The sequence below is a fragment of the Pyrus communis genome, chromosome 14 (assembly GCF_963583255.1).
Source record: "Pyrus communis chromosome 14, drPyrComm1.1, whole genome shotgun sequence".
In the NCBI taxonomy this organism is placed as follows: domain Eukaryota; kingdom Viridiplantae; phylum Streptophyta; class Magnoliopsida; order Rosales; family Rosaceae; genus Pyrus; species Pyrus communis.
This window is the reverse complement of record NC_084816.1, coordinates 7595657-7622785: the sequence shown is the minus strand read 5'-3', so window position 1 is coordinate 7622785 and position 27129 is coordinate 7595657. Positions and strand designations below refer to the sequence as shown.

The 27129-nt window shown below is 35.6% G+C and overlaps 3 pseudogenes; 2 read left to right on the top strand and 1 right to left on the bottom strand.

Moving 5' to 3' along the window:
* Positions 1-398: 398 nt before the first annotated feature.
* LOC137716255 (tRNA ligase 1-like) lies at positions 399-13108 on the bottom strand (annotated as a pseudogene).
* A 2945-nt stretch (positions 13109-16053) lies between these two features.
* On the top strand, positions 16054-18106 carry LOC137714301 (F-box/LRR-repeat protein At4g14103-like; annotated as a pseudogene).
* A 1457-nt stretch (positions 18107-19563) lies between these two features.
* LOC137714300 (F-box/FBD/LRR-repeat protein At1g78750-like) lies at positions 19564-27129 on the top strand (annotated as a pseudogene).

Here is a 27129-nt window from a genome sequence, read left to right as displayed (position 1 = left end):
AATGAAGGCTTCCACTTGAGCCTGGCAATTTATGCCAAAACAAAATGTGAAGGTCTACTTTGATGGAGCAGGTGTGAGCACACAGCATTCTTTGCCAAAGCAATTCTTCCGCACGTTGTTTAAGTTAAACAGAGACCGACTTATGTGGTTTTTGAATGTGTGGTTCAGAGTGAAAATCAAGACGGCATGCTTCAAGAATGGTGCTACCGTCGTCGACGGTGAGGCTGTGACCATCTTACCTACACTGGCTGCGGAACAAGCGAATACTTGGGAATTACGGAAAGCTAGTTCAGGCGTATAACATTGGCGTGCTACGAAAACAACTTATCAAACTGGCTAAGAGCCATCGCAAATGTTTTCCTTTGAATGAAAACCAAACTTTATCAAAGTGATTTTTGCACGCTCTTAGGTTTCTGAATAAAACGAAGAATCAAGGAACATAAATAAACAAGTTTTGCAAGAGAAGAAGTAGGTTGCGTCGAAATCATTTCCCTTAAACAGCATTGGACTTTGCTTACAGTTTCTACCACAGCCGAATCGCCATCGAGGGGTTGGAATTGCAGCTACACAATCAGCCCGCGTCGTGCAGATAGATACGAGGGATGTGACCGCGGCTAAGCACCCCTTAATTGGGAAAAGCTTAACCAAACTCCAAAATTTTAAAATTGTAATTGCCTTGTTTATATATATATAAACCTCTGAAAAATCAACTCAGCAAAATTTCCTTTTCCTCGTGGCATACGCAATCTTCACCTTCACTTAAGCAGTTAAGTTCTCTCTTCATTGAACACCCGCATCATCAAAGGAAATTACACTGACTCGTATGCGGAGCTCAATCTGGCCTGGCCGATCGAATCTCAGAAAAATTCCAGCGTGCCATCAATGGTGGCAGGTGCGTCAATTGCAATGCAGGTAGCCTTCCCCTCCGAATGCAGTTGGGGTAAGTTGTTGGCATCCTTGGCCGGAACCCCTTCTGCAGTCCATAAGGTGACATGCGGCCACTCATTTTTAGACACTACTCTTTCGCCTTCGACAGACCCAAGGCTGGCTTCAAATGCAGCCATTTTATCCGAGAAGAAAAGCTTAGTTATATCCACAGGGACTGTTTTGTGGAGAAAGGTTCCATAACCAGCCACAGCGGTAACACCATGACTTCTCTTGTGTGCAAGAGTAACATGAGCCTTGTTAAGTTTATCCAAATGCTTGTCTTTGAGGAAAGCTTCAGCTTCACTGTGTTTCGCAGCCAACTGCACGAAACAAAAAATCAACATATTCTCACTAGATAAGTGATGCGACTTGGAAGAATAACTGAAAGCAAGCATTAACTTACACTATCAAGCAGACCACTGACTTCCTGAACAGGCAGGCTAACAGCAGCAAAGACAATGGCCCCGAACTTCTTCTTCCCAGTATCTGGAGTTTTGTACTCACCTTTTGCGACTTTTTTCAGCTGTTCTGACACTTCCTTAACAGCAGACGCAAAAGGAACCTGAGGACATAAAGATTGCACAAAAATTTAATTTAGTGATCTGAAAAAGTTAATGGTTCATCAAGTAAATTCCAGAGATCGTGAATATAATAGAACTGGACGATGTGGAATCAACAGCTTGGAAGGTAAAAAAGAATTACACAATGACCTGAACAGAATTAAGATACTCTGCATTGCCAAATAAAACATCCCGCAACTGTTTCTCCCATTTAGCCCACTCCTTTGCATAGGTTCCCTTGGTTGATTCCAATCTGAGAACAGGTTTACAAGAAAGGAGGTAAGGTTTCCCACATAAAGGAGGCCAGAACAGCGGTTAAACATTGACTATGAAAATTCAAAGTGTTATGCTACTATAGAAAATGGTACTGTGCATGGAAACAGCTAAAAGCTTAGTTTCATTGAAATTTCAATTAAGCAGGAAACACAAATGAAAAGGAAAGAAGTATCTCCATTGCGCTAAAATCTAACTTCATGATATACTCGTCGATAAAAGGCTAACCTTCCATGTTTGGCAGTGTGAAGCTTGTATAGATTTATACCCTCCTCCAGAATATTCTTCACCGCATCAGGTAATGGATTCCTGGGCATCAAAATTAAGTCCCACGAAATTAGTGTATTGCAAAGGCTAGAGAGGAAAGATATAAGCTTCATGTCTTACACAAACAAATCATCTACCTAATCCTATGCTTTTCATATGTTGTGGAATCAACCACACAATTAAATTGGATTATCTTTTCCTTTATTCACAGTGTTCAAACTCTTATTAAGCAAGCGAGCACAATCTTTTAATTCATTAGTAAATAAAAGGAAAACATATATATATATATATATATATCACTAAATGTTTTTTGTTATAAATTTACTCAAATGAACTGAGAATTTCACTTAATCTATACATTAACTACTATGCGCTCACCATGCAAAGAGTACTCCTAGAAAGAGAAAAAACCCACCTTATCTGGTGCATGATTGATGTATTATGAACAGTTTTCCCCTGATAATTATCATTATCATATAAAAGAAAGCATTATAGAAAACAACCAATATGAGAGGTATCGGGTCCTTTTTCTTTCCGAAAAGACAAGAAAGCAGAATCTACCTATCAGACTTCAGCAGTGGAATCTTGACAAGTGAGCCAAAACGTTCTACTAATTCCCCATCAAACTCTTGGCGACTCTGAAAAATTTAGACAATAACAAATTCAGATAAAATGAAATAAAGTCAGGTGCATCAATAGAGCATGGACCAGAGTATGTAAATCATGCCTTGCCATCGTAAAGGTGATAGAACATTAGCAGCACATAGCCAGCATTTGGAGATTCCTTGTCAAGGTTTCCCTTCAGAAATTGCGAGCATGTAAGTATGCAAATAAGTAAATAAGTATACGTGTCTCAGATCTACAAAGAAAAAGAAAATGAGAGAATGAAATGCATACTGGATGATTAGCACGTTGAAGCACCCGAAACATGAAAATCGCTAATGCATCAAGAGAAAACGCATTTGAATCGGTTCCTGCACATTAAAAGATCATAATGTAAAAGCATATCCAATGACCGCAGCATCATTTCCTAAACTACTAAAGTACATTCCATTCATCTTTAACTACAGTAGTGAACAAAGTGAACTAGAACGCAACAAACAACAGCCTCAGGAGCAACAGAACCTTCAGAATCGGGCACAACTGGAACTGCAGAGGCCCTAGTGCTGTGGCACATGTGTTCAATCTGCAAAAGACAGGAGAGAAAATGATACTGTAATTATGATGAGTACAAATCAGTTTCTGTTTGATAATTAATAAATAGAAAACAGAAAAGCCTTTTAGATTTTTTTTTTAATTTATAAAAAAAAAATCATTAATATCAAGAGAATTTTTTTGTTTTATGATTCCTATCAATTGAGTAGCCATCGATCTTGTTGGTCCTGACTCAAGAGACATCCGTTTTAGTTCTTTTAGGTTACCATTTTCGGATGTTAACCCGGGACATCACCCCATTTAGGGATTTATAAGCAATTCACTTTTGCTTATTAGTCCTATAGAAAGTAACTAGCACTAAACAATACAAGTTTTGGTTAGGACCTAGGGCTACGGTCAGTCTCCACACGGACTACATGGAACGCAACTTCTGGGTTCTCATGAACAGATTGTAGAACAATCCTTGAAGTGAATCCCAAAAGAAAATTACCTGTCTCCATACTTCTTCATTTGGTGCATTCTTGTCTGCAAGCATTATTGAATGTGGTTTTTTCTTGCACTCATCAGCAACCTTCTGCCAATATCTTCCTGTTTATAGACAATAAACAAGTAATCTTAATATTATAAGTCCTCCAATAATCTTTCGACGTACTAATTCATTAAGCATCCTGACAATAGGATACCAATGGATCTATTCTGAAGGATAAAGAAATTTCTAAATAAAGGTATGAACAGTATTATGAGAAGAATCCTGTTAATTCCAGTATTTTTAACTTCCAATGTTTATATAGTATGAGTATCCAACCCAAACCAATTGGCAGTTGGAGGAGAGGACCAATATCTTTTGAACTACCATGCAAGGCTTCACTTTCCCAAAGTGGGACAACACTCAAAGCAGATGTAATAAAGCTATGAACAATAATAAGAAGAAGTCCTCAAATTCGAGATATTTTGAACTTCTCATGAATCTCAATCATATTTCACAGGTCAATCCTTTGCATACATTCATAAGTTTTGCTATTGTAATGGACAAATCTTAGAAGTTTGAACTATCAGTCACCATGCGAATATTTTGACTGAAAATGTGGTATGACTTTCATTCAAGCCGGCTTCAAAATTTTTGCAGCAATAGCATAATACATGATTCATACAAAGAGACAAATAAAAACAATGGTCAGCACCATGGTCAATGATATCTATGATATGACTGGGATGATCTGATCAGATTCATATATAGAAACATACAAACACAGGTTAGCAGGATGAAGAAGGATACCTATATTACGAGGGCATGATTAAGAAAATGCTAGAAACCTCCAACGTTAAAACATGTTAATTTGAAGTGTGTGTGTGTTAAAAGAGTTATTTTTCTGGGTGCTAATTGACAACAGTTTTTTTACAACATAATTACCTTTGATGAGATCACCCATCAGGCTTTGAATTGGTCGATTGTCTCCCATTCCTCCTGGGGCTTTAAGTAGTTCCTTGCATAATGCTGACTTAGCTGAACCCGGTAGTCCTGAAAATTCCAAGCCAAGAAAGAAACATCAGGAAAGGCATAGAACGTATTGTTTGACTCCCATAAACCATAACAAAAGAGGGAATAAATAAAAATATAAGAACCCAATCATATTCAATGTCAAAACAGTTATAAACACCCATGTCTAAATAGAATAGCAAACACCCATCAAGAGATATTCAAATGCATAAGAGCACACTGCCAAAGAACTATCGAAAGGGAAATATCCAAATGTTGAAGTTGAACGATGGAAGACATTGGCTTCCCAAGTAACGAAAAAGTTGCACGATGTATAAGTAGTCTGTACAGAGAGAATTATCTTTTAAATGTTGTATATTTTATTCATAAGAACTTTTCAATGTTCCAAAACTCCATCAATTTGACACAATTCTTACCAGGAAAGAATACAATCAGACCCTCAACCTTTGGGATAGTGTCCCTGCCTGAGGCAATGGGGCTTGATGGTACAACCTCCTGCTCCCTCTCAAGATCACCCTCTTCATCTCTTCCTCCCTCAACAATGGCCACGAAATCTTCAGCCCTTACAAAGTTTCCAGCAGATCCAATGACAGCCTGATTCAGTGGACTGCGTTTTGCATACTGTTCAAGAAAAGGCTCAGCCTCACTGAGGTAAACTGATGATGAAAGCGGTTTGTTTCCACATTTCCTTCGTATGTACACAGCCCTGAACATGAAGGAACAAATTCTACCGGTTAAGCAGAGATAAACACAAAAGTCATACACAAAGAAAATAACAGAAATGTTACACAAATCACCATTCATCAAGCATCTTTCTGAGTTCCCTCTTCTTTGGTTCTGAAGTATTCCATATTTTCATTTGCCTATAATGACAGAGGCAAAGGATTAATGGTTAATAAAACAAGATTCTGTTGAACTAGCATGCTAAAGAATCATAAAAGCACTATGGGTTCTCTTTCATTGCAATAAAGAACCCACGACCCTAGTTTATAGCATCATATTGCTCCTGTAATCCATTAGGTTAACAAAATGCAGTTCCACTTAAGTAACATCTTTCCAACAAAAAAAACACTTATGTAACATCTTAATATACGTGTGATAAATAATGGTGCCTAGTGCCTAAAATATACTCCGAGAAATTACACCAATGGAAACCTATCAGGAAGGAAGAAGTGGGTTTGGAGTGGAACAGATGAAGATTTTATTCCAGAGGTCTAGAAAGAGCGTTCGTTGCCGTGCGTAAGTAAAAAAAGAAAGTTCATAGTCGGTCAGGTTGTCAGTGATGGATTTCCAATAATATTAGGCTGAGGATATACCATATAAATAAAAAGCGACATGTATCTCTTATGGACAGGAAGCTTCAAGAAGGTGTTTCGAATACTAAAAATCAATGACAGAATTTGGACCATTTGTCCCAGCCGTCCAAAACTGTGCATCCAGCAGGCTAGTTTCCACTTACTGAGATACTAAATAAGTATTAGAGACTAAAGAGGAGACTTGAGAATGACAATGTAAGGTACCTCATCCCCCAGATGCCTCATTAGAAGTTGCAGACATAACATGTAAGATAAGCTCAGAACCTCACCTCTCGTAATAGGTCTTGTACGCAGCTGGACCTTCTTTAAAAAGAATTGACAAACCATTGCGAATCAAAAAGGTTCGCAGCTGCAGTGAAAGATGGGCTCAATCAACATTTAATTTTTGAACCCTTGTATGATGATTCCAACATTGAACGGTCCACATTACATCAAAATTAAATCGAATTTATAAGTACAATGCTCATAGAGGAAATGAAGAAATCAAGAGATGTAGCACCAATATGATAACTGTTGGAAAGCTTAAGTTGTTAGGAAATGAGTGAACAAATTATTCATACTCTCCCCCACACCACAATGCATCAGTTCCTCTCCACCACTAAAAAGTACCCAAGCTACCTAACCTTCTATCTATTTCAGTCTGGAAAGAATGGTGAAGCAGTTGTTTTTCGGAATTTTTCTAAAACCAACGAAGGAAATGAGGAAACAATTGGAAAACAAAACAGCATGCAAAAAACAGTGAGTTATAAGATCCAGTAGACATTGGTACTTCAATTCAGCAGTCCGTTTCTGCCACTTCCATTTTCCTTTTTATACTTTACATCCACCATATAGTATATATAAACATAGCTGCCCTACTAGTATTTTCCTTCACTTTAATAGTCCCTTCCCATAAAGAACACACTAGTTGCAGCACTAAGTTGATTCACTTGCCATACAGAATTTCAATAAGAATTCATTATTGTCAGTAAAATATTTTAGCGGCTATCCATTCAATTTAACCTTGCTAATTCAGAGGATATAATTTTGAAATAGCTACTATTATTGTAATGTACCACATTCATCGCCATTTTCAAACAAAAGAAAGGTCTATTTATCAGCCTTATATGGTGAAGTATTCTTCAAATAAAATTTGACACGCAAAAGAGAACGATCACCATACTATTTTTGCTTCCTTGAGGGAATTTAACGAAATACATACTTTTCTATTAAGATGGGACTACATACCTTGTATGTGAGAAATTTCAGTTTTATCATTAAGTTAGCATCCTCATCAGCCAGTCCATATTTTCCAGGCATACCACTGTTGCCATCTTCCACAATGCTGCTTTTACCTTTTGCAATCTCAGCAGCTCTCTCCTTGCTTGCCTTGAATAAATTAATGTCAACAAAAAAACCTACATAATATAAGTGTATCAGTACTGAATAAACAACTCAAGAAAGCAACACAAAAAAAGGCAAACCTATTCTTCTAAGACATGATATATGCTTACATCATTCATTAAAAGACGCATTATAGAAAGGTTCACAAAATGTTATGGGGGTTTAAAGTTAAGAAAAAAGCAATGAGAGATTGTTTCGCGACCTTCAGTCTAACCATTCTGCTTCACTTGTACCAAAATAAAAGTTTAACACCAAAAAAATAAAAAATAAAAAATAAAATCATTGCAAGGCTAACCAAAATAAGAGCCAAAAACCCTATGTCCAACGTGCATACTTTCAATGACCATTATTGAGTAGATAATCTAAAAAACATGTCCATTGGCAAGTACAAAAATAACAATTAACTGGTTATAAGTGTGACTTTTTTCACTCAGCAAGGTTTTTTTTCTACCTCGATATAAAGGCCACAATCCTGGCTTCAACCTGAAATGCACCAAAATGTATACTCAATGAATCCGAGACATGTAAAAAAATAAAGTAAGAAGAATAAAAATATAAACCAAAGTCTAGAGATTAGAGAGTGAATTTGAAAAATACCTCATCTCTTTCTGGTAACGCCTAAATGCGGAGTCACTATGGACATGGATGACCATTTTATAGAAAAGGTTGTCACTTGATATGGAATCAACTTTGTGGTAGTCATGGTAACATTTAAAGGCAGCAGGAAAACGCTTTTCTTTCATTAAACGAATCATTTCCTGATTCAATAAATAGAATATTATATACTGAGGGGATAATTGTAGATCAAAACTAACACTTCACGGTGGATTGTATGTACTAAACCATTAAAAGAATATGTAGACAAAGCGATGCATGCATTTAAGATTGACTGGATATACAATTTTCTTTATGGTCGAAGTACATTGATTGGATTTCATCTGTAAAACTTTGTGGACGCTATTGTTTTAAGAAAATAGATTGAAATGAAAACTAAAATGACCTGCAATTTGGTGGTAGAAAAATCCGCAGGATGAGATTGCAAAAGTTTTGATACCGCAGATTTATCTGCGTTTCTGGAATAGTCGTCACCAGCTCCAATTCCAAGCCAGTCCAATTTGTCAGGGCAAAAAGAGGAGCCAACACCCTCAAGAAGCGCTTTTATTTGCTGCATGAGGATTTCAGAAAAATAAGTTAAAAATTATTGTATCCACATTCCAATATTGTGGATAAAGCCAAAGCACAAGAAATCTCATATCCAAAGAATTAACCATCACCTGCTTTTCGCTTGACCTATTTGCAGCACAAATATCTCTTGCGCTTGGTCCCAAATCAAGACCCGCTGAAACATAAAGCAAACTCAGTAATGTTCTTTTTTCTTTTTGTCAATACTCAATAAACCCAGTAATGTTCTAAACAATGAAAAGAAAACTTAAAAATTGACTAGCATTCTCATATGTCCACAAAATTATCTTCAAGAGGGTAGTAGGAAGAACTTTTTGAACGGATGCAAGTATGAACTTATGGGATCAGCCAAAGCAAAACTTTGTTTGCATGACTAAATGTTAAGGAATATATTTGGGAGATAAGCGGAAACAAATTAACATGCAACAACAATTTCAACCAATCATTTTACTTTTTGTTAGCAGAAAATTTCATTTAGGAACCAAAAAGGGAAAGAGAGAAAATAGTTTAATAAGTTTTAAGAGTGAAGGTTGCAGCTGAATCGGGAGAACAACAACACACCCGCAAAAAAACTCCAGCTTGAAGTGAACTATAATGCCCCAAAACAAATAGACGAAAGAGGGAAACATCATACCTCCATCCATTGGTGGAGGAGGGAAATCTATCAAGACTTTTTCCATATGTTTTGGGCTCTCCTGGCTTACAATACGAGCAACAATGCCCTCTAAGATTTCACCCTGCTCCTTAACATGATCTTTTGAACCTGAAAACAGAATTACAATTGAGTTCCAAACATCACAAATAACTCTTGAAACCAGTGTGCAGCTGAGGGTAACACAAAACAAACAACAAAGGAAAATGGAGAATCTAGTTAACATGTTCACCTTTCAGGTGCACAATCATCAATACCCATTTTATTCTAAATTTAGCAACAGTATCCATGTTCCAAATAACTTTTTTCCAAATCCTCCTTTTCAAGTGACTGTAAAAGCTTGTGTTGTAATATACTATAAACACAATGCTTTCGATTCTATAACTTCGGTCTTCATTGTTCCCCTTATCCTACAAAGGTTGTTTAACAGGCAATACTTATGGAGAGATAAGCTAACACGAATCACTAGAAAAGGGAATCAAAATCAAAGCAAATTCGCTGAAGAGTTTACCTGGTATAGATATATCTGCAACTTCATCAAGAGCCATGCATACAGGTGTTGCAGTTCCTTCTTCGCACAGAGCATCAAAGGCAGCAAAAAATGATGTCACTGATTTCCTTTAGTTATACACAAAGAAAGAGATTAATCAGGACTTCATTAAAAATAATATTGCAATAACTATAACAAATCAACTGTCTTAACGCAACTGCCCTTTGAAACACCCGAAGAGTACTATATTTAAAACATAAGAGCCAAGACCATAACTATTCATGTAAAATGGAATTATTGGTTATCACCTTGTTGAGAACAGCCATACATGATTTGTTGGTAGGCGCCATTTTCTACAGAATGCAATTATCTCAGGGGTTGAGTAGAACTTTGGCTTTCCATTGCCCAAATCTGTGACTGCCGTCACTACAGCTGTTTAATAAAAAAAAAAATCACATAAGCTTGAAAATATTTTTACAAATGTTGGGAAAAGGCTTACCCATCACTTGAATCAAATAGCAAAGGTCACACTACCAATTCATTGATGACAAGTGCAATCACTACAATCATGGTTCCTTATTCTGAAAATTCAAGAAACTATAAACAACAAATTCTCCTAAAAAAGAAAGAAGTTTAAACTCAGACTTTGATATAATTAAAATTATATGATGCATTGGAAATTCAAGTAACTCTATGCATCTGACTTTACAAAGTATTCTAACAAAATCCACAGGAAAATTATTATAATATAAATAACTCAGTACCAAAATCTTCTTTTGGGCGTTGTCCATGGTCTCCCAGAACAGCAGTTACGAGTTCCATTGATATGCACATACGATTCCTCTGGAAGATTGACCAACAGAAAAATTAGGGGAAGGAGTAAGAAGAGTTGTTCAAGCATAATCACTGCTGACTAAGTTATTAAATAAATAAAATCAGAAAAGGCAGAAATCTAAATTCAGCTAAAAACCAATATTTTGATCAGAATAGTTAACCTATCTCGAGAACAATTTTTTTTTAAGAACTTTCACAATCAACATTAGATTTAACTAAACAAGCACAGAAAGGAAGAATTCGATAGCTGTTAATGAAGATTAGTTTTCTTTATGTTCAGGTTTCTCATGTGAATAGCACCTCAAGAAAATCATTAAACTCTGCTTGAATTTTTGGTGCTTCACGTCCCCATGCCTCCCGAAACATCCGTCCAAGAACAAATACACCTACAGCCGTATATCTGTAATAGAAATAGAATATTCAGCAAACCACGAAAACATGAATGACTCCATTGATCTCTTCATTCATTGATTGAATTAAACAATTAAAATAATATGAAAAGGATGGGAAGAAATGGTTGTCTCGTGCATACATATTCCCAAAGCTGTTTTTGGCATATGCTCCACCCTTGTTACCAGCGTACATAAAAAGAGATCCCGAGTGTTTAAGTGAAACCTGCAAAAAGGTTCATTGTCAATAAATTCTTCAGATGAAGATTAATTTAGTAAAATAACATCAAAATTGAATAAACCAGAAAATGCAACCGGAGGCTCCCCAAAACTTATGAGAAGTAAGAGTGATTGCTAACATGAAAGCCAACAGACAGAATGTCTCTGCAGAAAGAAAGCAATTCAATAGCTCATAAAACATCCTTACCTCCAAGGTAGCCAAGCCGTTAGATACAATCTCTATCATCCTTGTCCTAATCTGAATAAAGAAATATTAACGAGACAACCATTGATAAGATCCAAGAAGAAATAGAGAATCTCATGATTACATAAAGGCAAGTATCAATTTATTCACATCACTATTCTATAAAATATGAGCACATTTCTGTTTGTTTTCATTGGCTATATAACATAATCCAGTGAACACAAGCACATGCTAATTGTTGGAGACAAAAATCCGCATAGCGTTATTGAGGTTGGTAATTCCTCCACAGGAAACACAAATGGATGAATAAATTTAAAATTGGAAACGCATGAAGACAAAAATATACCTCCCCATCTGTCTTCTCATTTTCAAATTTGGGATAGAAAGTAGCTCGTATTTGCACTTCAGCATACGTGGAGTTGTCCACAGTAAAATTTTCCAACAGATTACCATTGAACAACTGACTTAAACTAACACTGGTTTTTTGAAATGCCGCTTGTCCAGCTCCATTTCTCTGGGTTCCATCTGAACTTTTATCAACGGGTGCTTCAACTTCTGCTGCTTTAGCTCCATCCACTGTCCCATACGACTTAGGCATCCAAGTTCCTTTCCGACCTTGTACTGGACCCTGATTTGCTGATTGGACCTTCCCAAACTGTATGGGTTTAACTGAAGCATTGGTCTGCCCATTGCCTCCACTAAGACTCAACTCACCAACTCTGTTAGTGACAGCGGCTGAAGAATCCCCTGTCGACGCTGATGAGCCATCAGTCTTTTGCTTTTGTGTCCACTTTTGTTCTCCACGCCCACCCCTTCGCTGCAAAGTAAACCAAACATCTCAATCACACAACTAAGCCAGGCAAAGTTCAACTAAAGTAAACACAATTACAGTGTTCAACACAACTTATGAAGGCCGTGAGGCTCTTGACTATCCGAAGCAATGCCATAGCTACTTCTAAATCACAACCACAACCACATTAAGATATAGCACATGCCTACATACATCAACCATACTCCTACACAAAACTAAATAATATGCATACGGGCCAACCAACCAAGTTTTCGCTGAAACTGATCTCGCACACAAATAATCACAGTCCCGAAATATCAGACGGAATTACAAAGCTAAATTCATCCAATTTAACCATAATAAGCAAATGATCATCTCTAGCGAAAAAAAAAAAAGCAAAGCAAATGGATCATCGTCCGCAACAATAATTAGAAAAATCTTCAAACAATTTCAAATGGGGTGCATTGCATAACAACACGGTTCAAAATCCAAATTTAAACTAAAATTGAATTAACAAAATAGCAATTAATCGATTCCCAACCAAACGTTTCGGCTAAGAAAATCACTCAGACGACGATCAACGAACCGAAACAGCCATCAACCAATTTAAAATCACATTCAACGTAAACGAGCTCCAATGAAACACAGAAAACGATCGCCAAACTATACAAAACAGCGTAAAAATGGAAAATTTAAATTAAATTAAAACAAAAATTGGTACCTGGTTGTAAGGCATGGCGGAATGGGAAAATGGGAGAGAGAGATGGAAGGGGAGAGAGAAAGCGAGGATGGGAGGATGAAGGAAAGGAGGAACGGAGGAAGAGGAAGGCTCCGGAAACGAAGGTTGAGGAAGACGAAGACGAGAGGGGAGGAATGAGAGCGGGAGCATTGATGATTCTCTGCGACGCCCACATTCAATTGCTACTCTAGACGTGCCACCACTACACTTCTATATTTATATGAGAGAGAGAGAGAGAGAGAGAGAGAGAGAGAGAGAGAGAGAATGTGGAGGAGGAGCCAAGTGGAAGAGAGACAGAGGGCGGGTTCTGGAGGTTGCGGCGTGTCCATGCACAGAGATTTTGGTGTAATAATCCTTGGAAGTAGGAAGCGGCGACCGGGTTCAGGGGAGAGGTGCTCTGAGTTTTGGTTTTCCATGCTATTGCCAACATCAAAGTTGGGGAAGCTCTCACTTATTCCTATGGTTTAGTAGTATTTTTTTTTCCATTTACAAGTAAGAACTTTTAGGTTCGATTCTTATGGTCAGGAGAAGATAAGAACGTAAATGTTTCTGAACAACATGAATTTGCGTGGGCGTTGCCCACTGTCTCATCTCGATCCTTAAATCACACAAGTATGATAAGCACGTGTGATGTACTCTAACTTTCAAAATGTTGCTCTAAACACATTAATCTGATCTAGCTAAAGTGACGAGATTATATACCAACTGCAAACATGTTTGCAAGGATAGACATAGTTAATGGACGTCGAGTTAACATCCCCAAATGATGTGCCTTCGTTGAATGACGGTTTAGCCACCCCTGTTGGACAGTCCGATACATCAGCGCATAGTCAATCAATCTATTTTGACCTGAGAAGCACGACAGATCACTCAGTTCATAGTATTCACTTCCCAACATGAGGAAGGATAAGGCACCAACAAAGCCCTACTTGATCGTTATCTCAATCATTTCCATCTCATGATATTAATTCAGAATACTCTCGAGACTTGAAGTTCTTGGTCCAATATATCAGTTTGGATGAGATATGGAATTAGAATAAGATTATCATTGATGATGTTTTCACTTATATGGGAGCTATGACATAAATAAAAAGCGACGATAATGAATCGCGTTCCATTGATTAGTGTCAACATAAAACTGATTAGACAACCAAAATTACAATTCATGTTTAGTTCCTTATCAAAGTGTGTTTGGACATGTCGTTCTACACTGCCTAAGATAACCCTCTTGTGTTACAAGTGCGAAAATTACATGAACTGGTTCAAATAGTTTTAGATCACGGAACATACTCTCAACTCATTTGAGGTGTTCACTTTACAGAGGAACTGATTTCTACGTTTGTTCACCATCAATCATTTTTGGTCATTTTGTGAAATTTATCTGTTAAATAAGGATAAAATGATAAAAATACCCTCAATTTTTGTCACATCATTTTAGCCTATCATTTATTAAATTGAGTGTATTTTTGTCATTTTGAGTTTATTTCACATTTATATTTCACGGAATGACCAAAATAATTTATGGTAAATAAACTCAAAGATCAGTTTTATCGATTTCAAATCACAAGAATCCAAATGAGAAGTTATGCTAATCTCAAAAGATTATTTTAGATAAAAAAACTTTTTTTGGAGAACTAAAGTCCTTTTCGTTTGCTACCACAGTAACACTGTTACGATTTACAATTTTTTTTTTAACAAAAGGGCCAGTTTAAAATATAGTGACTCTATAAAGACCATGAGAAAAATTGCCTAGTTTATTTATGAAAGAAGTGTAAGAGCTCGTTTATATATATTTTTAAAATAACTAAAAGCGTTTTAGTAAAAATATTTTTGAAAATAATCCTTAATAAAAATACTAGTAAATTCTTAGAAAGCACTTAAAAGTGCTTCATGAAAGAAGCACATAATTAATGCTTCTTATACAAAGCATTTAAAATGTTTTTGAAACTCAAAAATATTTTATCTAAAAATATTTTTATTCATTTTAAAAAAGTATATCCAAACGATCATTGTAAGTTGTAACCGATAAATTTTTCCGAGACGAGGAAACGGCATCGTTGCGCTTCTGGGGTTCTTATGTCTTAGCATTTCCTATCGTTTCTCGGCAGCCAAACAGCTTTTACTACTCACCAGCAGACCGGTGGCATAGCACTCTTATATTTTCCTGGGCCACTCACCTATCAGGTAATTTTCTTCCCAATTCGTTTGAGTTCCTTTTCTGTTTAAATTTTTTCTCGAGAAAGTTAAATTGTTGGCTGGATATCTGTCGAGATAAATTGATATTCATGGATTTTCTTGCCTTTTCCTTCAGTTTCTGTGTAACCAAACAGAGTTGAATTATGCGTTTTCTGTTTTTTTTTTTTAATTTTGTATTGAGAAAAGAAAAGGAAAAAAGATTTTGCAATTTCTCTGTTTCAGTTTAAAAACAAAAGAAAAATGAATAATTTGTATAAGCAAGTAGTGGAATAGTTGAGAATACCGGATTAAGGTAAAACTGAGAATTCTCGAATAATCTCACAAACTTCAGAAAACGTTATTCTTCTTCAGAAGGAGGGTGGGTTTTATAAGATTACTCATTTGGGAACTGCTTTTAAATGTCTGGAAGTGCTTTGAGAGATTGAGGTTCAAAGCCGGTTTCAGTCAGTTCAAAGCACGCTACAAATGAGCAATAATACGAAATAAATAAAATCAAACCTTTGTCCACGAGACATGGAAACCTAAACCAAAACAAGTCCCTACAACACAACAAAATATTTTTCCCACTAGGTGGGGTCGGTTGTGGGGATGCAACACGAGGATTTCCTGGAGGTCCTTTTGCCCAAACTCGTTTAACTTCGGAGTTCGAATGGGATCCGGTGCATGTGAGTTGGTATGATCACATCTCAAGGATTCGACGTCCTATAGGAGTGCCGGCTGTTGATTACCTAACGCCCTTCCCCTCCTCCTTTATCCGGGCTTGGGACCAGCATTGTAAAATAAACTTACACAAGCGGAGTTAAACTAAAACAAGTCCCTACTTAAATATTATCTCTAAAATACTTTCCAATGCCCTGGTGGATAGGGCTTTCTATTTATCACACTGCATCCAGGTTCAAACCCCCTTAGTTTAAATGAAAATAGTAATATCGCTTGTAATCAAATGAATATTTTGTGTAAAAAATGATCAGGTTACAAATGGGTACGGTGTCGAAGCATCAAGCAGGAGTAAAAGATAGGATCGGTGAATTACCAGAGGCCAGTTTCCTTCCTTCCAACAACATGTGCTGTGAGGACCACCGTTTTGTCCAAGAGATGGAAGAACAGATGGACTTCCCTCGCTACCAATCTAGACTTCGATGACAGAAGAGAATTTAATACTAATGAACCAGGTTGCTACAATTCAAATCGTTTTATGAATTTTGTTGACTGCATTTTTCTTGCGTGACTCATTAGACATTAACAAGTTCCGTCTTGCAATATCCGAATCCATGGATTTCTCTCGTATTGATGCTTGGATTTGCATTGCCGTTATGCGCAATGTTGTTGAACTTGATCTTGATCTTTCTGATGAAAGTGGTTGAGTTCTTGATTTTGAGATGCCTCAAAGCCTTTTTAAGAGCAAAACACTTTCGATTTTGAGAGTGTCTTCAAATATTATTTCCTACTATCCTCCTACATCAGGGTGTTTCCCTAGTCTCCAGTTCCTTCACGTTAGTGCTGATAATCCTTGTAAGGAGTCAATAGAAAAGCTCTTTTCTTGTTGCCCTGTACTTGAATATTTGAGTATACATCCATCTGTTGGCCCCGGTTTCATCCACAAGATTAATATCTCTGCACCTCAACTGAAAACATTGCAAATATCTTTGGATGAAGACAATGAGAACAAGAACTACTTTTATATTAATGCCCCACAGCTTGATAATCTCAATCTCAAGGGGCGTGATTTGTCAAATTATTTTTTGGAGAATGCAAAATCCGGAATCAATGCCAGTTTTGCTTTCAAATACCTTTCCAGAGTCAAGTATCTCTCTCTTTCGGCATATTCTTTGGACGTAAGTACACTGACTCTTGCTTTTACATTATCTTCGGTAGAGAATATATAAGAGGGAAGAAACACATCCCATGCATCTCTCAATTTTCATTCGTCTTAACCTGTTTCTTATTATCCTTCTCTGTTCTTCATGTTAAATTCCCTAAATTATGCTCATCAGCGTTCGGCACTTATCACGCCTCATCATAACCCTCTATTAATTCATGGACCTAATTTTTGATTAATTTCATTTTTTTTTCTCTTAATTTTTATCGTTTGATTTTGGTACACTACTTTTCCTTGTTTCATTGGTTTGTATGAACATTGGACTTTGCCCCTTTGAGTAAACACCTGAATTATCACCGTATTGGATTGAATTATTCCCCATTCTTATAATTAACACTTGCCGTTCATCATGTGGTTATTATATTATGCATAAGGAAAAGTTCAATTTTTGCATGATGTTCTGTTTGATTAATACTTTTGGTTCTTTCACCAAGGCCCGGTGTCTCCCTGTTTTGGTTAACTTGACCAAATTGAAGCTGGTCCTTCATGAGTGTAAGTACTGGAATTGCTAGCAGAGTTGCTCCTCAGAGCACCGAATCTGGAAGATCTTGCCTTGGAAGATGTAAGTAAAATCGGTATTCACTTATTCTATGCTCCACCAACATGCAGCAGCTCATCAAGTCAATTCTCGTTCCATTCATTCTTTTGTTGTCAGGAAACCTATTCTGAGGAAGAATATTCAGAGGTACGGGAGTCGCCAAAGTTTCTGCGTAATTGTTTATCTTCGCATCTCAAGACTATCTCCATTACGGGATTCAAGGGAAGGCCGATTGAGAGGGAAGCGGCTAAGTACATGTTGAGGAATGGTCATCTTTTAAATAAGATGACAATTTACACACATAGACGCCTTTTCTGCCAGAAAGAAGAATTATTGAAGGAGTTTTTGATGTTTCATAGGGCAATGACTTGTCAAGTTGAGTTTATTGAGATGAAAGTTTAGTTCACTACAAGGATTTGAGTTCAATGCGTGTTTTGACGTGGAGTTTGTAAAAAACATATTGGCAGTGGCGGGCAACCTATGTCCAATCTGTTTGTGTTGGATTCAAGGATCGAATCTCTTTAGATTCGTTAACTCTAGTGAGATTTGATTGATATGCCCTGTGCAGAAAGGGACACTGTTGTAGAACCCGCATTTTTGTCTATTTCAATGAATAGAACCGTCTAATTTATATGTTTTCTCTCAAATATCATTCTTGCAAAAGATCTCAAAATCATAACCATTTACGCATGTAGTTAATGGTGGTCGTTTTAGTGTTCGTAAAACACGATTGTGTTATTTCTCTTTATTTGTAAATGAGAGATTTTAGATTTCAATTTCGACAGCGAGGAGTTCACTACCAATAACGTTCCTTGCAGGTTTGGTAAGACGCGATTGAATGCACAAGCATAGCTTTGTTCTACCAATTTTATGTGAAAAAAAAAAAAACCAAGGAGGGTCACGGATGCTCGGCACTTAACACTATTGTGTAGTAGGTGTAGAAATATAGCTCAAATTTTCCGAAAATAAGAAATAAAAGATCATGGGCAAATTGTCAATGAATAAAAGTCCAAGGGGCCAATCGGCAGATTCCTCAAAGTAAAAGGGTCCATAGCGTTCTCTAGATTTTACTATCGTTTCTTAGCAACCAAGGACAATTTTACTGTGCAGCAAAAAATAATCCGAAAATTTTTAGAACTGATACAAAGAATTTTACCCATAAGTGCCGAGAATGCTTTTATTAAATTGGTTAGGTCCACATTTGTTTCATGCGCAATCTAACTTTCAAGAAGACATGAGTTGTTGACTACGACTTCTCTAAACTTCAAGAAGACATGAGTTGTTGACTACGACTTCTCTAAACTCCACTACCTATGTGAAAGAGATCAAACAAGGGAATTAAATATATGATTAATAACTCAATCCCTATCTTCAAGCTTTCCTAGTGAAGAACAACTTAATCAAGTAAGGAATCAAAATCAAATCCAATCAAGGATTCTATGAGATAATTTCGGGATATTATTAATTAAATAACCCACTCTACACCAAACTGCGACACATCCCTCAGGACACTCACCCCATTGCCGGCCTTCTGCTCTATAAATAACCCATTCTACATAAACTCTGGTAAGCTTTTGCTACCCAATTAAGTCATAAACTGAAACTGATTTATCCATCGGAGCTCCATTAGGTACAAATTTGTTTTGATGAATTCATCTTAACAAATTCGTCAAAACTGAAGACGACGGATTTTTTGCTACCACATTTAAAACTCAGAGTAACTTTTATTTTTCTTAGCCACTTATCAGGTAATTGTCTTCCCAACTTTCTTTGGTTTCCTTACGTTCTGTTTGTTGCCTAGAATGTGAATCCAATAGAAAATAGGGTAACTTGTTTGTATGGATTTTTGTAGCAGTAACAATCTGTATTGGTAATTTGTTTATTTCCATGAAGAAAGTAGCTAAATCATCCGTTATTTTTTATTTTCAAGAAATCTGCAACAAGACTAATCCTAATTACAATTTACAAGACTAACCAATAACGTTATGTTGATGGTAATTATTTACTGATCTTTTGTGTTGGATTAAAGATTCAACTCTCTTTGGTTTGTTTACTCCAGGGAGTTTGCAGAATGGGGTTGTGGTTTGTCGATTTGCAAGATCCACTCGGTATGTTTGGGCAAGGGACTTCCAAATTCCAAATTCTAAAGTATTGATACGGAGTTAATAAGTAACGGATTACAAAGTGTTAGATCAAAGAGATTTAAATACGACATTGCAAAATTGTAATTGTGTGTCTGACATTGTAATGTTTTCAAAATGAGGTATGAAAGTGAAAATATACTTAAAACGGTTTAAAATGTAATTGCACCTGAATTTAACAAAAAATAGACAAAAGTTGACGGTACATTGCTCTAAATCACAAACTTCAGGCGGTTATTAGTTAAAAAAAAAAAAAAAAAAAAAAATTCCACATGTAGTATTTGCGCACACAGGTAAAAGATCATATGGTAAATGTGCAAAATTGTTTACCCCTACATTTGGTTAAAGAAATTTAAGTTATAAAAAAATTCTAAAATTACGAAATTTGAAATTTGAAATGATGGAATTTTTATTTTTATTTTTCATTTGTGATTTTCTTATTTACTTAGGCTTAAGAAACAATGGAATTTAAGTTCAAAATTTATGGGAATCTAGTCATTAATTGTAAATGTGGTTAGCCCCCCATAACGATATTCGATTAATCCATGAGTGTGAAAAACACCAAAGCATGGGTTAGTGGGTTTTGATTCATGCTAGCTCATCCACTTGTGTATAAAACCAACACAAGCAAAACACAACACAATACAGAAATGTAAGTTATACCAAGGCTAGAGAGAAGAGAGAAAAATAGTTAGAGTTATCTTTACTTTTCTATTATTTTAGATAATGAAATAAACTAGTGATGCTGTTCTCGAGGGTGTAGACACACTCGTTGAACCTCGTAAATATTAGTTCTATTTTCCTAAGGTTCTCAAAATGAGGACTTGTGAGGACCAAATGCATATTAGCCATAAAATTATATTAATCTAGATAAAATATTTGAAATATTTGACAACTTAATAAAACAAAACCAACTTAAAATTCATGATCCATTAGAAAACTGCATTTTCTTGTTTTGCTTTAATTAAGTTATAAAATATTTTAAGTCTTTGGAGATAAACTAATATAATATGTGGTTAATATGCTTTTAGTCTCAATGGTCCTCAAAATGAAGACTTTAGGATAGCAGGATTTCCTAAATATTTTTCCTTATTTACTTTATATGCCACTATATATATATCAACTATTATACAACACGTTATCAGCACGACAAATTCTTGTGTTAGTGAAAGAACAACACCATGGATCCTTTGAAGCACTCTCTGCCTCTCACAACTCTCAGTTGAAATCTCACAGATAAGAAAATGTTCTTATTTTATCTTCATAACTCAATATCACTAATTTTCTTGATTGTAAAAATAACACAAACATAAAGAATGAAGATGGTGGTGCAACACCAACTTTAAAAAAATAAGCCATAACATTCAATGATAAAGAAGTAAAGGGTAGAAGAAAAAAGGGAAAATAAGATTGTGAGAAAAAAAAAATGAGGGTAACGATTGTTCTTCAATTTTCTTCATTCATCGTAGATAAATGGTATTGAAACTTTGGCTTCATCTATTGTTTTCAAAAGTTATATTGATAATGTTTTCAGTAAGGCTTTTCACATCAGAACTCTTTTCTGCATAAATTAAGTATAGAAAAACCAAACATTATAAACCATTCAAATTATGAGAAGTTTACAAAAAAATAATTATGAAAAAGAAATAAAACAATAGTACTATATCACATAAAAATATATTAGGTTTTGTGAAATTGCGATTGAGAATTAGGTTTTGTGTTTGTACTGCTGATTGATGTTGTAATTGGAATTCATACTTCAATAGTAGGGATTTAACCTCACAAAGGTGAGATTAAATCCTAAGTGCTCTTAATTATGGTAATTTTTTTGTGCTATAAAATTATTAAATTAATATTTTTCTTATCATGTTTCCGGTTACTAGCGTGTATACTTGGACCAACCCGTTATATTAACGGGTTCTTATACGGTTATCGATAACGGACCGATTCATTATCGCGTCAACCTGAAACCTGTTAATTTAGTATCGTTTCAAGTCAAGTTAACTGGTCGTTGCTAGAGCTACTGTCTTGTGAGAAGAAAGAAAAAGGAGAGAATTTCCTACTCTTTGTTTTTGTTTTATTATATATATATTAAAGACTATTATATATATATATATATATGAATAGTGCAGCACTTTTGCCTTTATAAAGAACTTGGTTGCTGAAAAAATCAGCAGCAGCTCCTGCTACTAACAAATCACATATGGACACATGTTCAATTTGTGATTAAAAAATCAATTACTTGGACATGTGTTCATTTGTGATTGGTTAGCAGCAGGAGCTACTACTGGTTTTTCAGCAGCGAAGTTCTATTCTTCTTATAATACTAGTCATTATCTTTTAAGTTTTGAAGTTTATGTGAATTATGTTAGATTAAAGCACTTGTCACAAGTTTTATTAGTGAGTGGAATTATTGACTTTACAATGATTTATTATTGTACCACATTTTGTTATAATGAGTATATACTAGAACATGAAGTTCCTTGATCCTAATTACATAAAAAGATCAGACTCCAAATTTCTTCATCAAAATTATAACCTGAAGTTTTTTTTTTTTTTTTTTAGGATCAATTGACAGAGCAACAATCCCTTAACTTAATTAAATTACAAAAAATGTCTATGTCTACATTTTATTAAATAAGGAACAAAAGTTCATTGATTCATATGAATGAAGACCAAAAGTTCCTCAATCTATGTACAATTAAGTATGGCCATGAATTCCAAAAAATGAACATAAAAACTAATAATGAGATATCATGAGCAAATTACGAGTACAAATGTATAATGTCTTTACTTGAAGTTTAAAATATAAAAAAATATTTACAGTGGTGAAATTATCGCATGCAATGATTTATTTATCGTACTACATTTTGTTATGATGGGTATATACCGTACATGAAGTTCCTTGATCCTTATCATATAAAAAAGTTGGACTTGAAGTTCCTTGATCAAAATTAAGACCTGAAGTTTTTTTTTTTTTTTTTTTTTTCTAAATCAATTGAGAGAGTAACAATTTCTGAACTTAATTAAACAAGTACCTCAGTCCACATACTATTAAATGAGGGCTAGAAGTTCTTTGATTCATGTGAACAAGAATCAAAAGTTCCTACAATTAAGTGTGGCCATGAATTCCAAAAAATGAACATAAAGGCTAATAATGTAGATCTCAGGAGAAAATTACGAGTAAATATGTATAATGTTTTGATATGTAGTTTAAAATATAAAAAATTATTTATAGTGGAATTATCGTCATTTGCAATGATTTATTTATTGTAGTACACTTTTTTATGATAAGTATATAACGATATGTGAAGTTCCTTGATCTTCATCTTGTAAAAAGATCGAACTCGAAGTTCCTTGATCAAAATTAAAACCTAATTTTTTTTTTTTTTAATCAATTGAGAGAGTGACAATTCCTCAACTTAATTAAATGACGATCATAAGTGCCTCAGTCCACATACTATTAAATGAAGGCTAGAGGTTCCTTAGTCTATTTACAACTAGGTATGGGCATGAATAAAAAAAATATGAACATAAAGGTTCTAATAATGTAGATCTGGAGATTTAAATTCAAGTAAATATGTACAATGTTTTAACTTGAATTTCAAAATATAAATAATGTTAATAACTTGAAGTTCTAACAGTTTGTGTAGACATGTTTATAGCAATGAATTTATTATCATACCTCACTTTCTTCCTTTTGGGAATAAGAAAATAGTAAACTTTAGTCTTAAGCATGAAATACCTTTCATGGGTTCTAAATGCCAAAGAATTCATATATTTAAGCGGATGATATTAGGAGAGACCCCAAAGGATGGTTTGAGGCCCCCAATCCCTGATTGTATACTTTGATCGTGACTTAAAAGCTCATTTGTACATTTTAGTCGGAACCGGAAGCTTCCATGGTTTCTTGTATCTAATAAACCGAATGAGAAATTTCATGTGTAACATCTCACATCGTTTAGGGGAGTGATCCTTAAATGTATATTCTCATCCCTACCTAGCACGAGGCCTTTTGGGAGCTCACTGGCTTCGGGTTCCGTAGGAACTCCGAAGTTAAGCGAGAAGGGGGCTAGAGCAATCCCATGATGGGTGACCCATTGGGAAGTTGCTCGTAAGTTCCCAAAAACAAAATCGTGAGGGAATGGTAAGCCCAAAGCGGACAATATCGTGTTACGGTGGTGGAGCGAGCCCGGGAAGTAATCCGTCCCGGGCCGGGATGTGACAATATGGTATCAGAGCCCAACCCTGGCCATGGTGTGCCGACGAGGACGTCGGGCCCCTAAGGGGGGTGGATTGTAACATCCCACATCGCCCAGGGGAGTGATCCTTAAATGTATATTCCCATCCCTACTTAGCACGATGCCTTTTGGGAGCTCACTGGCTTCGGGTTTCATAGGAACTTCGAAGTTAAGCGAGAAGGGGGCTAGAACAATCCCATGATGGGTGACCCACTGGGAAGTTGCTCGTGAGTTTCCAAAAACAAAACCATGAGGGAATGGTAAGCCCAAAGCGGACAATATCGTGCTACGGTGGTGGAGCGGGCCTGGGAAGTGATCCGTCCCGGGCCAGGATGTGACATCATGCATGTATAATAAATAAATAGATAAATAAATAAGGAAATTGTTATTGGCACTCCAAAAATTTCATTTTACACTCCAAATTTTCTATATTTGGAAAGAAAAATACATTTGTGAGACGTATAGAATGATATTTTTGGAGTTTCAATAACACTTCCCATAAATAAAATAGGAGCTTTTACGAAAGTTGATCTAGGTGAAGCCCTATAACTTGGCAAAACTCCAGGAGGGGGAAACACTGCGGTCTTTCAAAATCTAGCCACGAACCTTTGACGGTCATTTCGAATTTGACTTTCGAATTCCTACAGCTAGTCGAGCTTTCTTCTCATATTCGTCGAATAATTAATTACAAGTATGTGCAATTGTCTATTTTCTTATTTCTCAAGTAATTCGTCTCGTTTTTTGCTTTTCAAGTTCTTTTAGGCTTTTTTTTTTTTAAATAAAAACTTACTAATATGTTGAAAGAACAATGAGAAGACCAATGCGTCCTTCAATTTAACAGATATATGGATGCTATCAAACGGCAGGGTTTAATTATTGATACATGCTGCTTTTAATCTTCCAAGGCTTAATTAATGAAACCGCTTAGGAAACGGGTAGAACAACTCTCATAAAAGGCGTGCATAAACTAGAAAGGTACACACTTGGTGTTCTCCATTTCTTTGTGGAATTTTCCCATCGTTTCTCAGGAACCAAACACAATTTTACCTTACTACTCACTGCCCGTATTGTATTTTCCTGGATCATTTTTCTGGTATTTTATTTTCCAGTATTGTATTTTATTAAGTTCTTGTTTTTTTCAATAAAATTTATAGTTATTCGGGTTTTTTTTCTCTAATTTATTTTAAGATAAATGGGCATTTCATGCATTTTCCTTTAGATTTTCTGTAATTTTTGTTGTTGAGACATAATTTTCTTACGAAACATTAATACATCATATAATTTTCTCTGCTTCTTCTGTTTCTATTCACCATTAGAAAACAGATCTTTATTTTCCAACCCCTATTCAATTTTTTTTTTAATAGGTTACCACATTATCATATATTTATATTCAATATATAATTACTGCTGGTTTTTCAATGTTTTACTCAAATTTTCCAATTGGCCGAGTTACAAAAGTTACTCCCCGCAATCTTCTCTATGTATTTTATTTGGGTGTTCACCAACAATTGAGTGACAAAATGGCCAATTAGGGGACCAAACTATAAGAAATATTTTTAAGATGGCGAATGAAGAACATTTGCTCATATAGGAGAGTTTTTATTAATTTTCTATTAGTTTATTGGTCAATTATTTTTGTGGTTTGACCTATATTTTAAAGTTTGGAGAAAAATATTAGTTAATGGGTTTGTAAGTGATGGAGGAGAGGCTGATTTTGAGATGCCTCAAAGCCTTTTTAAGAGCAAAACACTTGCGATTTTGAGAGTGTCTTCAAATGTTATTTCCTACGATCCTCCTACATCAGGGTGTTTCCCTAGTCTCAAGTTCCTTCATGTTAATGCTGATAATCCTTATGAGGAGTCAATGGAAAAGCTCTTTTCTTGTTGCCCTGTACTTGAAAATTTGAGTATACATCTATCTGTTGGCACTGATGTCGTCCACAAGATTAATGTCTCTGCACCTCAACTGAAAACATTGGAAATATCTTTGGATGAAGACTTCGACAACGGGAACATCTTTTATATTGATGCCCCACAGCTTGCTAATTTTCATCTCAAGGGGGCTGATTTGTCAAGTTATTCTTTGAAGAATGCAAAATCCATAGTCAATGCCAGTGTTGCTTTTGCAAACAAATTGCCTTTGTTTCCCAAGCGTGCAATTTCACTTCTGGCTGGAATTTCCAAAGTTAAGTATCTGTCTCTTTCGGCACGTTCTTTGGATGTAAGTACACCACTCTTGCTTTTATTCTAGCTTCGGCAGAGAAGATTATTTGAGGGAAGAGACGCATCTCATGCATCTCTCAATTTTCATTTGTCTTAAACTGTTTCTTGTTATTCTTCTCTGTTCTTCATGTTAAATTCCTTAAATTATGCTCATCAGCATTCAGCACTCATCATGCCTCATCATAACTCTATTACTGATCTATTTTTTGATTAATTTCATTATTTTCTCTCTTAAATTTTATTGTTTGGTTTTGGTAAGCTACCTTGTTTCATTGGTTTAGATGAATATTAGACTTTGCCCCCTTGAATACTCACCTGAATTTTCACCGTATTCCGTTGAATTATTCCCCATTCTTAGAATTAACGCTTGACATTCATCATGTGGTTCTTATATTTGGATTAATATTATATGTTTAAGGAAACTTTCAATGTTTGCATGATGTTCTGTTTGATTAATACTTTGTATCTTTCATCAAGGTCCGGTATCTCCCTTTTTTCGTTAACTTGACCAAATTGAAGTTGGTTCTTCATAAGTACTGGAAATTGTTAGTGGGGCTGCTCTACAGAGCACGGAATCTGGAAGATCTTGCATTGGAAGTTGTAAGTAAAATCTATGCACTTGTTCTACGCTCAACCAACATGCAGCAGCTCATAAAGTCAATTCTCATTTCATTTATTCTTTTGTTGTCAGGAAACTTATTCTGAGGAAGAATATTCAGAGGTATGGGAACCGCCAAAGTTTCTGCCTATTTGTTTGTCTTCGCATCTCAAGACTATCTCCATTACCGGATTCAAGGGATGGCTGGTTGAGAGGGAAGCAGCAAAGTATTTGTTGAGGAATGGCCATCTTTTGAATAAGATGACAATTTATACACAGACACCTTATCTGCAAGAAAGAGGAATTATTGAAGGAGTTTTTGATGTTTCATAGGGCAATGACTTGTCAAGTTGAGTTTATTTAGATGAAAGTGTAGGATTATGCTGTGGAGTTTGTAAAAGCATATTGGCAGGCAACCTATTTCCAATCTTTTTG